The sequence below is a fragment of the Xiphophorus maculatus genome, chromosome 23 (genome assembly GCF_002775205.1).
Source record: "Xiphophorus maculatus strain JP 163 A chromosome 23, X_maculatus-5.0-male, whole genome shotgun sequence".
Taxonomy (NCBI): domain Eukaryota; kingdom Metazoa; phylum Chordata; class Actinopteri; order Cyprinodontiformes; family Poeciliidae; genus Xiphophorus; species Xiphophorus maculatus.
This window is the reverse complement of record NC_036465.1, coordinates 15,122,242-15,135,908: the sequence shown is the minus strand read 5'-3', so window position 1 is coordinate 15,135,908 and position 13,667 is coordinate 15,122,242.

Genomic DNA, 13,667 nt, shown 5'->3' with positions numbered 1-13,667 from the left:
ATTGTTTCTGAACATAAGGTTTACAAGGCAAAAAATACTTTTTGTCTTTTTTTCCTTTGTCTCCTGTCAACACAAAGCATCTTACTTCAGGAGATCATGTAAAATTAATAACAAATCTCTCTAAATGTACCCTCTGCATGTTTAGACTCAGACTAATGTTTAGATTGTCAAATCCTATAGTGGAGATAAATCGTCATAAGTATAACTGTGACTTGGAGAAAATAGGAACCTGAACAACCACATCATGACTTGCTAAAATAAACGCTAAAGTAAATCAGGCTTTTCTGGTGAACATAGTGATGGACAGACTGATGCAGGGGTGTGCACACCAGTGTAATAATGCTGGTCAGAACGTGAGCAGAAATAATATCTATCTTAATTCTGCCAGACATTTTGCAACAAAAGTTGCAAAAGTTCAATTGCAACTTTTGTCAAAAGACGTCCAACCATAGCCAGTTTGTATATCTTCAAGCTAATGTTCTTACACATTTGCCCTGGCTTTAGAGCACATCTACCCAATTCTAAAACTCTTACACTCCATTTAGCTGTGAAAATATACTTTTGTTAATTTATGAATCTTTATTTTTCTGTGATACCTTCCTGGAGGGGTGCATTGGCTGAAATAATCCAGCCAACAGCTCCTCTCCTTCTATTAATGTTTTACTTTTCATTATTGTAGAAACTAGACCTACATCAGTTCCTCTGGGTTTTTTTCTGTATTTGTTCCGACTTCTCACACAGTTGGTTGTGACAGATGGCAGCTCACACTGAGCCAGGTTCTGCTGGAGGTATCTTCTTGTTGAAGGGGAGTTACTCTTCTTTACTGTCCCTAAATGCTTGCTTGGTGTGAGGGACTGCTGCAAAGTCAATCAACGCAAATGACTGTCCACTACTGCTAAAGGCTTGTGACTCGCTGCAATCTGCTGGGTTTCATTTGGTAGAACATTTTTTTTAACTATTTTGAATAATGAACTGAAGTTAATGTACTGTTTGATAAGTAGGATCAATTGAATGTATGTGTAACTGAATTGAAATGACTCGTTTTGTAAAGTGCTTTGTATAAACAAACTGAACTAAATTGAAGTTTAGGTAAAAGTCGGAGCAGGTTGGAAAAATGGTGCCAGTTATGAGCTTTATGGAACTTGACAATACCTACAGCATTTGACTTGTCAGAAGTTACACAAAAAAGGAAATAAAAATCAAGCATTGCTGTGGGATATAGCATTTAGGAATTACTTTTATCACATTTTTAAAAACTAAACATTCTGCACAAGATGATATGGAAAACATTTTTCTTTTGATGGAGATTAAAAGTAGACATTAGTGCAGCATGTTCATTTATATCTGGCATCACATATAAATGTGTCCCCCTGTTTTCATCTCAGTGAAATCACAGTCCGGGCCATTCTTGTTTGTTTTTTTCCCATGTGTATGACCCAGTGATTAGCGGCACCCCAGCATCATTCTGTTTGGACATTTTCAGCTCAACTGTTGAAAAACTCCAGAGTGAATCTTCAGCTGCTGTCCATCTAATGGCATCAGAGACTCAAGCAAGCCCCCGACCACAGACAGCACTCAATCAGTCTGAGCCTTCCAACTGACCTTGCTCTGCAATCATCTAGCTACAGGGGATTAGGCAATCACTCAAACTACCTGGAAAGGACGGTTTGTTCGCATCCTGCTGCCTCCAACATATACCCGATATAAGTCAGAGCTCTCTGCTATGTATTCCACACACCCTTGGATCCTCAAATAAGTCTCTGATTAGGGGCCAGCCCCGTTGTTTCACATAATCACATCCACAATGTCAGCTGTACATTTATTCTCTTTTTCGTATTAGTGTTTTATTTTTTTTCCGCAGAGGAATGCTTATGGACACTTAATTGGACATTGTGACTTGATTATATCTATTATACAATCAGTATAATGAGGAGCTTCACAAGAGACATGCGGCTTTGCCTGATTTTAGCAATAACACATTGAGAATATCAAGTTTGCTCATTACCACTCCTCTCTTCTTTTTGTACTTTGGCATAATCGACTGTCTTTAAATGCAGGTCTGTTTCCTGCTCTTTTTAAAATAATTTATTCCCATTAGATGAAGGGTGTCACAGTGTTCTCCCCTTACCCCCTCAAGAGCATTGCTGGGTGAATTTTTCACCTACACCCCCAAACCTTGCTGTGGGTTTTACAGTTTGTTCGGTAATTGCAAAAGAGACAATCAAAGAGAGATCACGACTGAAGGTCGCAATGATTTTTTTTTCTCTTTTCTTGCCTTTGTAGATTGGTCTGTGTCGGTAATTGCTCCAATTCATAAGTGTTTTGAAAATCTAGGTATGGCATCGTTCTGAAAATTTAACAAACTGACTCATTGATGGATTCAGAATACATCAGTGTCAGCTTTAATTTCTTAAAACATAATAATATTTGGTGAGAAAAGCAGTTTTCATGTATGTCAAAACTGATCTCTTTCAAACTTGGCTTTTTATGTCGCGTTAAATATACAATTCAAACAGTTCATTAAGGCGCTTGTTCATATGATGTGCTGCTGAGCGTGGGACTATTGAATAGCTGTATGGCAATTCATCAAGGCCAGGCACATAGCAACACCATAGTGTGACAAACCGACACTGTGATATGGGCGTGAAGAATTTTGAAAATATATTCAGCTGTTCTAGTAACAAAATGTTTTGTTTTTTTAGGAGTTAGATTTTATTTTCACGTTCATATGTCGACCAGAGCTACTGCTTCTGGAACGCGATGCCCCTGAGAAACGAACTTGCAGTTCCTGTCAAAATTCTCAATGACAAATATACTCACAGTTATGCATATTCATTAAATTGTGATGCCAGCTGTTGCAAAAGAACACCAAGAGCACCTACTCAATGACAAGTCTTTCCAAAAATGCTAATATTTTTGTGTTAATGATTTCTTCATGTGGTACACGTGGAGTTCATTTTCAAGATTTAGTTCCATCCACATCTTAAAATCTCTTAAATTGTAGTGCACAGTTCCCTGCAAAATTGGAATTAACTATTGAACTTTTCATAATTCTGTCATGTTAAAACTACAAACTTTAATCAGTTTTATTGGGATTGTTATTGGCACAAACACACTGCCATTGTGTAAAGCTTTACAATGCATAACTGTGAAGTGGAAAGGAAATGATAGTTTGAAGAATTGCAAGATTTACAAGCAATGTCGCAATGCTGAACATTACGACATTGCTTAAATAAGCTTAATTTTTGGGTCACTTTTCTTGTTTTAGTAATTCCAAATGTCCCCCAGACTCTTCATCTCTTGAGGAAAATAAAGTCCGTTTATATTAGCAAATATGCTACAGACATGTGTAGCATTAATGCATTACCCTTGTGATTACACCATTTCACAAACTGACGTTGTGATGGCAACAGTGCTTTGATGTATGATGCAACTCTTAGCTTTTTCAAGGGCTTTTGCAAATCTGTCGGAAAATGTGATGAACATTTGCATTCTGCCAACCTTTGTCAATGCTTTACCACCTTTTGCAGCAATTGCAACTGCTTTAGGATATGTCTCTAGCAGTTATTCACATCTAGAAACATTTTTTTTTTTTTTACCATTTTTATTTGCAAAATGAACATGGCAGTCAAACTGAATGAGGTGCATCTGTGGACAGCAATTTTCCAGTCTTGCCAAAGATTCTCAGTTAGCTTGTATGGGCTCTTCTGACACATAAGCTTGCTTGTAATAGATTTTCCTTCAGGGATGCTTCATATTTTGCTCTATCTATCTTCCCATAAACTCTGATCATCTTCCTGGACCCTACAGCAGACAAGGACTCCCACAGAATGATACTGCTACCACCATGTTTTACCATGGTGTGGTATTATATTTTTAGTTTCCTGCCACACACCACTGATTCTAACATCACTAATTTATCCCTAACTCTTATTCTCGTGTAATGGCAAAAACTGTATTAATTTTAATCTTTTGTAGTTTTTTCAGACTACTTTAACAAGGTTTTTTATTTTAGTTTCCATGCTTTGTGTGGGCCCTGTTGTGATAGACTGGCAACCTTGCTGTTTCTAAACCATTCGCCAATTGACTGCTAGATTTAGGTTCCAGTCACCTGCTACCCTGACTGGAAGGATTAGGCAGGTGGAAAAAATAAGTGGAATGCTTGTATGTGTGTTTTATTTTTCAGAATTCAATGTGTGAAATAAACAATGGACAAATAAATGAATCTTGTGATCTAAAATCATACAAGAACAGTTCATGACAAAAATGGTTGTCAATAACCGTCAGAGGTTAATGACAACCGTCATCACTCAGAGGGCCCCTCTGAGTGAGCTTAATTTTAATGCAAATCATTCAAAGAATGTTTGATAAATCTCACATTTAATTTGCCTTTACCTATGAACTTTTGTTCATGCAGTTCAGACAATCACTCATAAAATATCATGAGAAAGGCACAGGCAAAACTGTGTTAAGAGAGAGAGAAAATAAAGGATGATGCCAGAGTCAACCTGCATGTTGTCAGATCTACTAAGAGAACTTTGACTTTGAGTGGGACTTGTCAGTGATGGCAGCTAAGTCGGCGAGCTCAGTCATTCACACACTCTCTCCATCTCTCACACACAGAAGAAGGCTCACTTTACTGTCAGTAATAATCACTGACTCACTCTCTCAGTCATTCAGAAGGTTACTTATCCGGTAATTCTCTCACAGTTATGAGTTATTAAGAAATTTATCTAGCACCTAAGACTTTATGATGTGGCAATTTAAGTAATTCATTTTGCTCTTTTTGGAATTTTTAAAAATAATATTAATGGCTTGAAAGGTTTTTGAGATATTTAAATTTTTTAAGTGTCACACTATACTGTTTGTAACATCTTGAAGAAAAAAAATACAACATAGTTTATTAAATCTACACAAATAAATGTTAATTAAATAAATAAATTTATTAAACAACATGTAAAAAACTATTTTTTTCTTTTACTCGGGCTGACAAAGTTGCCTTTTTCCAACTTGTTTTATTTTTCTTTTCTTTTAATTATAACATAATGACATCCAACACTTCATTGTTGGAAAAATTGTGTTTTTTAACAAGGCATCCAAGTAGGAATTACTTCATAAGAGAGACTGATTATAAACATGTTCTAACTTAGAAATATTGATACATTCCTGAACAAACTGCCAAATATGAATGTGTTTCTGGAAATGAAAAATTATTATAGTTTTTTATTCTTACCAGAACATCTTGCCCATCATCTTTGTAGTGTATCCTGCGATACACCTGGTTTAAGCAGCAAAGAGACCACTGACATTCTTGCTTCATGTGCTACTTTCTGCATCCAGTTGCAAGTCACATTAGGGTCATTTTTTCACAGCACTGCATTTGCATTCTGAATGAGACAGGCGACAGGGATGTCAGTCATTAATCATGGCGCAATGAGGGCTGTCAGAGCGTTGTCATGCTTGTCAAATGTCTGCTCTCTAAACTCCCTCCAGTTATCACATCCAGATCTATGACCCACCTGCAAAGCTCGACAGAGCTGGAGGTGACCCTTTCTGAGAAGGTAAAAAGAAAGGTTGAATACGTGCAGGCGTGTGTGTATGTGTGTGACTTTTGTATGAATCCTCAATTAAGTAATTGCAGTGTTTGTTGTTGCAGCCAATGAAACGTAATAGTGATCTGAGTTTTAACTGAGGCTGGCCATTGTGTGGAAGCATAAAGAAAAGCTCAGTGATTAGATGGTGTGAAACAATGCTAATTCATCTGTGGTAAAGCTGGAAAAACAACATCCTAAAAAAAGGAAAACAAAGTGTACGTTCTTTTTCAGAGACTGATGACACTAAATCTATGCCAGGAGCACCAGATCTGAGCCAGTGAAATGTTACTGCTATTTGAACTGGCTTTACGTCACCTTTTCTTTTCTGTTTCTTCAAATGACACCTTGATGTCCATTATCTGCACACATAATTGCTATATTGATTTTCCTTGTTGCTTCTCTCTTTTCAGCCCACCATGGTTTCTGTTGCTATTGTGCAAAAGATGTTCTTGAAAGTAAAGGTTGAATTCCAAGAATAGCACTGCTTTGTAAAGATTAACCAAATTAGTGACATTTCGCCATAAGATATATTGCCCACACCTTAGATTGGGGCTCCCATTCATTCTTTGCAAGTACACAGCAACATTTCTATGTTCATAAAACTATTGATTTATTTTTAATCTAGGGAAATAGGTAGATACATAGGTAGGTAGGTAATTACTTTTGGTACTTTTGGTGCAAAAGAGCAACATACCCATGACTGCACACAGTGGTGGCAGCATTGTGCTCTTAAGATGGAACTGGGATTTTTGTTGAGGCTGATGAAATCATAAACAGTTTTATATACCAGTATAGTTTGCAACATCCTCAAGTGTCTGGTAAAAAGCTGAAACTAAAGAGGGATTTTGGTTTTCACTGTTACAATGACACTAAAAAGGTATCAAAATTAGGAAACAAATGACTTCAGCAGAATGATAATTACATTTTGGGGATGTCTGGCCAGAGCCAAGATTTAATTTGATAGAAAAAGTGTGGTGTCACAAGAAGAAGCATGTGAAGAAATGTTATTTCAGTCTGACAGATTCGGAGAACTTTTTAGTTTACTTCAATATATTTGTTTGTTGTCTGTTAAATAATGAATGACAAAGTTAAATTATATATTATGGTCTCATTTTTTATGTTGCGAAAAACAGCATTTTGACAGAACTGTCTGTAATGTTATAGATAGATAGATAGATAGATAGATAGATAGATAGATAGATAGATAGATAGATAGATAGATAGATAGATAGATAGATATTTGCTTAATTTATCATCACTTTATCATTAATTTAGCGATCTTACAACAATGAAACAACAAATAAGACCTCTAACCATAACACTTTATTAGATATTCAAAGTACAAACATAACACAGTCTGCTTCAACGTTGTTGTTTCGTTTGATCTTCCGGATTTCAAAGAGCAGGGAGAGGCATCCTATCATCGGATAGACTCTGACAATAAACTCCATGGAGGAAGAGCTTCAGGGACCAGCCTGAACTGCAGGAAAGCTGCATGTGTGCTGAACATGAACAGGCTTGTCAGGCACTGTGGCTGCCTTGTGATACTGTCTCAAAGAACTCGCAGCTAAAGCACTTTCACTGATCTACTTCCGAACTGCGAAAAGGGCAGGGTATGAGCTCTGTTCCTTTTCATTACCTATCAGGCATGCCAGTGTTATACATGTATCAACTTTTCTTTTAGCCAGGTGGAAAGCCATTAACATTTTAGCCCCACAAGCATAGCCGAACCAGTGATTTCCAAGTGAAGCATAAAGACCTACCTTTATCTTTATTATGAAAAATAAGGCATTCCTCATAAAGACCTATGTCTTATTTGTTCCCGATGAGTTAAAGCAAGTGAAGAAACACAAAAAAGTGAAGAAAATGTGAACAAATTAAACACAATTTTTTAATTATTATTATTTAATATTTAAAGCGCCCAAAATCAAAAGTATTATTCAGTGATCATTTTAATCTTGCACTTAGATATGTCTAAACTCCTTCTAGAAATACACATTTTAATTGCAGTTAAGAAATATATACTACTTGCAAAATACATCTTAATTAACATGATTTTAACTCCACTGTAAACATTGATGAGCAAAGACAAAACAATTTAAACGTCCATTTTTTTTTCAACCAATGCTTGCCTAAAATGTTACTTGTAATGCTTTTGTTTTCTATTTTTAACAAGTAAAATATGTGCAAATATATTCCGTTTATAAATACAACCACAAAAAACTACAGTGACCTTTATCTTTAATTTTAGTTGTTGTCTGAAATGCTCCCAAAACTTAAAACAGCTTAGTGGGTCGACATGGGGTCAAACTAGGCTCTCTACGATGAAAGTCACTCCTTCAGGCTGGCCTGACACGACATAAGGACACGTCTCCACCTCTAAAACCTGCTAATTGACTTTTCATTGGCATAATTTCTGTGGCGCTGGCATGTAATTTCAACACATCACCTGCCACGATAAGTGTTTAAAAGGTCATGAATGTTTCAACTGTTTTATCACAGTATGTTGCCTCACTCAATATGTTATTTCATTGGGGGAAAATAAAACACTTAACCTTAAGCAGGACACGTAGAATATAAAAAATATAAGTATCTCTTTTATTCTTCCACCATTCTTTGGTTTACCAGTGTTTTAGACAACCACATTCCACAATCAGTCACCGAGTAACACACATTGATCTAGCTTTGGGAACAAGTTTTATGACTTTTTATGTATTTATGTCACACAGCAATATGAAGACGAGTTTTGTTGAAGGTCTCAGGAGTAATTTCCAAAAGGTGTCCCTCCAGGTTGAGCAGAGAGGAAATAAACTCTTTAGGATTGCTGCCCTCTCTTTGCGGAAAACCCCACAGAAATACAGCCTGATGCCTCAGGGAGCCGATGCAGCTAGTGGTTGTGAAAGTCACTTCGGGCAGATGAATTTGTTGGAATATTTTATCGCAGCTTGCTCTCTCATTTCCCCTATCTCTTTGTGTCAGTTATTATCTCCACTGTTTTTATGGAACAATACATTTCTTCCAATTAAACTACAAACTTGTTTGTTGAACATCATCATAAACAAATAGTAATTTGCAATATTTTTCTCTAGGCAGTTGTTTTTAATTTGTTAACCTGCCATATCTGATTTAAATTAATTTGTGACTTACTTTAAAACAAAAACAGCCAAACCATTAGTAAGTTTAGAGCAACATTGTTAGGGGTGAATTTTAAACTGTTACAAGAGAAATATTTTAAAATATGTCTACTTATAATACATGATGTTTTACTGAATTGCTATTAGAAAGGTATTCATGCTTTATTTGAGAAAAATGTAGACAAGTGAGAAACTGATGAGGATTACATTTATAATTAAAAGGCATGCTTTTCCATTGTGTTTGGGGTTGTGGCACAAAATAGCTTTCATGACAGAAATTGAGAAAAATGTTTAAAAAGCAAGCAAGACAGCCCAAAAAGAATCCAAAGATTGCAGAGTGATGACTTTTGATTCTGAAGACTGAACTTGAGCTTTAATGCGTAGTACAATGACCACACATGGCAACGGTTTTAAGTCAGTAAGACTTTACATTTGTAAACTGAAGATTTATATGATGATTGTAATGAACCAGCCTAGTTATTTAATCCCTTACATTCCTTTATAAGGAAGAGCTCCATATTTTTCTTTCTAAGCCTATGTGCAAGGCATCAGACTGTCTCCTACAAAAAAATAGCTATTTCAGAAATGACCTCATTTTCATGGCCTGCCTAAAATATTTCTTTGTGTATACAGTTGTCCGTCCCTTGGATGTCGTTGGCATATCTCTGAAGCAATTTTCTCAACTATGAATAATTCACCAGATATTATTCCAAAGGTCATCTTATAGTAATTAGTACCCTGCTGTTGCCTAAACAGCCTCTGGGTACCTGATGGCCAGTTTAATTACAATTTAAAATGAGTGTACTATTTGACGATCTCTATATGTTCTCTTGACACTTGAACAGATGACACCTTGAGAACTAAGCAGGCGTACAATGACTTGGGCTTGTTAGCATACTGGTAAGGAGTTTGTATTGTGCTTGTATGTGTCAGCCTGCTGGTACAACCACATTTTCTTTTTGCTAAAATATGCAGTAATTACTGGAAATACAGATTGTTGTTGTTGGGTATGTGTTTTGACAGTGCAGATATTCTTTGGACCGTCACTGTCTTATTAGCCAATTACCATGGAAAACTAACAGAGCAGGTCACAGCAGACTCCGTAAGGAGACTGGGGACTGAACATATGCTGAGGAGACATTGAGATGACACAGTCCAGAGAGGCTTTGGAGAGTTACCAGCAAGGTGTCATGGCTCTTTGTGTCTCACAAGTACTGAGAAATTCTGTCATGTCCTGTTGCTGTAAACATCAACCCTTGCACTGCAATGTGTGCTGGAGGTTTCCTCTTAAAGGACTCACATATTTTCATAAGTGAATAGTGGGTAAAGCATTAGGGTAAAAAAAAAGCCTCAGGTAGCATAGTAGCTTGAGGGGTTGAGGCTGCAAGAGATGCTTTGAGGCTTTAAATTTTACGTGGATGGGATAATGACTTACAGAGAAGGATGAATGAATAAAAAGATAGAAAGTAGTAGCTCATTGTGAATTGTTTCCAATTAGATCTAAATAACTAAACATTTTATTGTGTTTAAATTAATGGACAGTCATATTCAATAAATAAGAATGTTATTGAAAAGTTTAATTATTTCCATGAGTGAAGAATATTGAATAGACTGAATACATAGACTATTTTCAGCCTATATATGTTTTTTTTATTTTAAAGAAAAAAAACAACCTGCTCTGTTCAATTTTAGAATATTACATCAGACTTAACATGTTTTAAATGGAAGTCCAGTTTAAATGGGGAAATTCTGCAAAAATTCGGAATTATGTTCCAAAGAAATGCAATTCTAAACCCCAGCCTGGACAGGCTGAGCAGGCTGGGGTTTAGTGTACTCACAGTACACTCATAGTACACTATTTATTGAATATTACTGTAAGGGATACATATCCCAGTTTGGATTTCAACAACAGATGCTCAAAAGTCAGTTCATTTATTTTTTACTAGATTGACATATGCTTCTTTTTTATTCCTTGTTTTATACAAAAGTAATGGAAAAACATACCACATCCATTGTTGTACATGTACATTCATTGTTTAAAATGCTCTAAATGTAACATCTCCACTCAAGAGAGCCAAGCTAAAGATGGGTTGATTTTAAAGGAAAATCAAATCAACACCAGAAAGTTGCTTTTGAGCAAAGCTTTCAGAAAGGTAAAATGACTCATATCATTTTAGACTTCTGCCGTTTCTAATTTTGCTTTCATTTCAAATGCACAAAATCAGTGAATAGATAAAACACTCACCCTTTAGGTATGCATGATTAGTTTGCGTAAGATCAAATTATGACCTACAATTATGTACCAAAAATGTGTGACCCCATACAGTGGTGTTTAAAAATGAAACAAACAAAATCTTGAGTTCATGTGCAACCAAGGCAACTAACACAATGAAAATCTCCAACATAACATTATCTTTGTGCCGTTAGTGTGTACTCCAAGTTTCACTCTCTATATCTATAAAGGCAATGAATGATGTGAAGTGTGTTCTGAACCCAGTGTGGCCAAAGCACACACACATTTCACTGTGAACTCTGTATCAGTAACAAATGCCTCATGGAGGTAGAATCAAAAAAAGCAGACAGCAGAAGTAAGTGCATCACCTTTTGCAATCAGTGGAAAGTTTGAATGTAATAAAATAGAAATATTCTTTATTATTCCTCAGTGGAAAATTATTCTGTCTGAAATTATAATCTTTTCTGTCTTCCTTTTTTTTTTTTTTACTGTTCACATCCTGTCTACCTGGTTAACTAACTCTATTTGGCCTAATTCTTTCTTTTGAAATTATTCAAATACCTCCACCTCACCCAGCACCTACACTGATGGCTTGGATCTTAGTTCAAATTGCAAAAATAGCATTTTATAGCAAAAAGAAACTGACACTTTGTGTCTAAAAGTGGTCCACTCTGACTGGCAGATCTATGTATGTTTTGATCTAATACATTTGATAAACATTTAGAACAAGAGTACATACGGCAAAGATCAGACTGTGTCAGAGGTGTATGCCCTTATTTACCGTCATACTCAATAAATAAGAACATGTCTTTTGATGAGGCTTGTTTGTCAGATTATAAGAACTCTTTGAAAATTAAACTTTAACCATGAATTAAACATATGATTCATGAAGCCCACATTTCTGTACTGAAAATATATATTTTTCTTTTATTGGTCTGATGAAATATTATATTAATATATATCCTTCCAAAAACCTAAATGTCATGTTTTCTTTACCTGTAAGCAACTACCCGAAAAAAAAGACTTGAAAACATTAGTCTGTTTTTGTAATTAATCTCTATATTGCGTTTCACTCGGTAAATGGAGTTACTGAAATAAATTAACTTTAGTCATTTTCCAATATATTGAATAACTATGGACATTCAGTATTGCACACTTCTCAACAATTATGGCATTATAAAAATAAAGATAACTTTTCTGTGAAAATATGAAACGTATCTTTGATAACATCTCTTGCAGAGGGGTTCATCCATTTCAAAGTTGACATTACAGTAATTTTTTGTGCAAGTAAAAGGAGAAAATAGTTATGTTAATCAAACTGAAAAAGCCTTTTGTTCATTTCTCTTTGAAAAAATATTGTGTTTTTAAGGTCTATAAAGCCATTGTGCCTATTTGCAATTGACTTACATTTTAGAAACTTTTAGGAAGCCCTACTACTGTCCCTAATATAGAAAATGCAGGATTGATATTAGAACCGAAGAGAATGGGTGAAATATGATGTGGTCAAATGAATGCAAATAACATCCCATTAAGATGTTTAAATGTATAATTTGCTGTCTTTATAAAGATATTAGTTTTGAATATATGTCTGTAGTTTGACTGGTTCATTCTAAAACAATAAATCTCCTCAGCTCTAAACAATTATACTGTAGCTCAGGCTGTATGTTTAAGGTCATTGTCCCACTGGAGGGTGAGCCATTTGCATTTTATCAGGTTTACTTTCTGGATTGTCCTGTATTGAACTTTACCTCTGACAAGTTAGCATGATGCTGCCTCTATGTTTTATATTACATACGGTCTGTTCAAAACAAAGTGTCAGTTTATAAGTCATATAAGTTTGTTGACATATTTTCTCCAGTTACTATACACTTTGTTGCTGCTTGTCTAATGAATGTTTTATTTTTTACCAAGCATATCAGTTTAGTTGGATGGCCATGTATTGATGGTGTCAGATATGGACTTGTACGATGCTCTTTGGCTCCTCAATTATCCTCTTATCACTATTTTCTGGAACTTTCCAGTGTGATACTGTTTTGTACACAAATGTTCATTAAACCTCCGAGAACTGCTGTTTATTCATTCTGAGGTCAACATTCAGTAGTAAGGTCTGTTAGGTTAGTCTTAGTGCCTACCTCTTCAAGATTGGTTAAATTTTCTTCCAACAAAAGCTCTTCAATCACAAGAATATCTTTTATGTTTTTTTTAACTTCCACTTGTGTTCCAAACCAGTGGTCCCCAACCACCGGACCAATTGGTACCGGGCCGCGCAAGAAATAATGAACTACTTCCGGATCTTTTATTTTGAAAATCCTAAACCGGATTTTACCGGTTACGTCTTGCGCGTCAAAATTGAGCCAACTTGCAGCAGAATGAGTAACAAAACAACATCGGAGTACAGTGAACCCTTGCTATATCGCGGTTCACTTCATATTAAAATTATTATTTTACAGTACAGTAGTTATTTGTAAAAAAAATAATTGTTTATACAGTACTTTTTATTTGTTAAACAAATGTTTGGGCCTGTAAAAAGGTTTTGTTCTTTGGTTTCAATGTATTATGGAGTATTTTATTGTATAATAATTGCAAAAAAATAAAGGTTCCTACTTCGCGGATTTCGCCTATCGCGGGTCAGCCCTCCCCGCCCCCTACTCGATACGTACGACGCGCGCGCACCCCTCCTGGTCCGCAGCAAAATTGCGAAGGGCT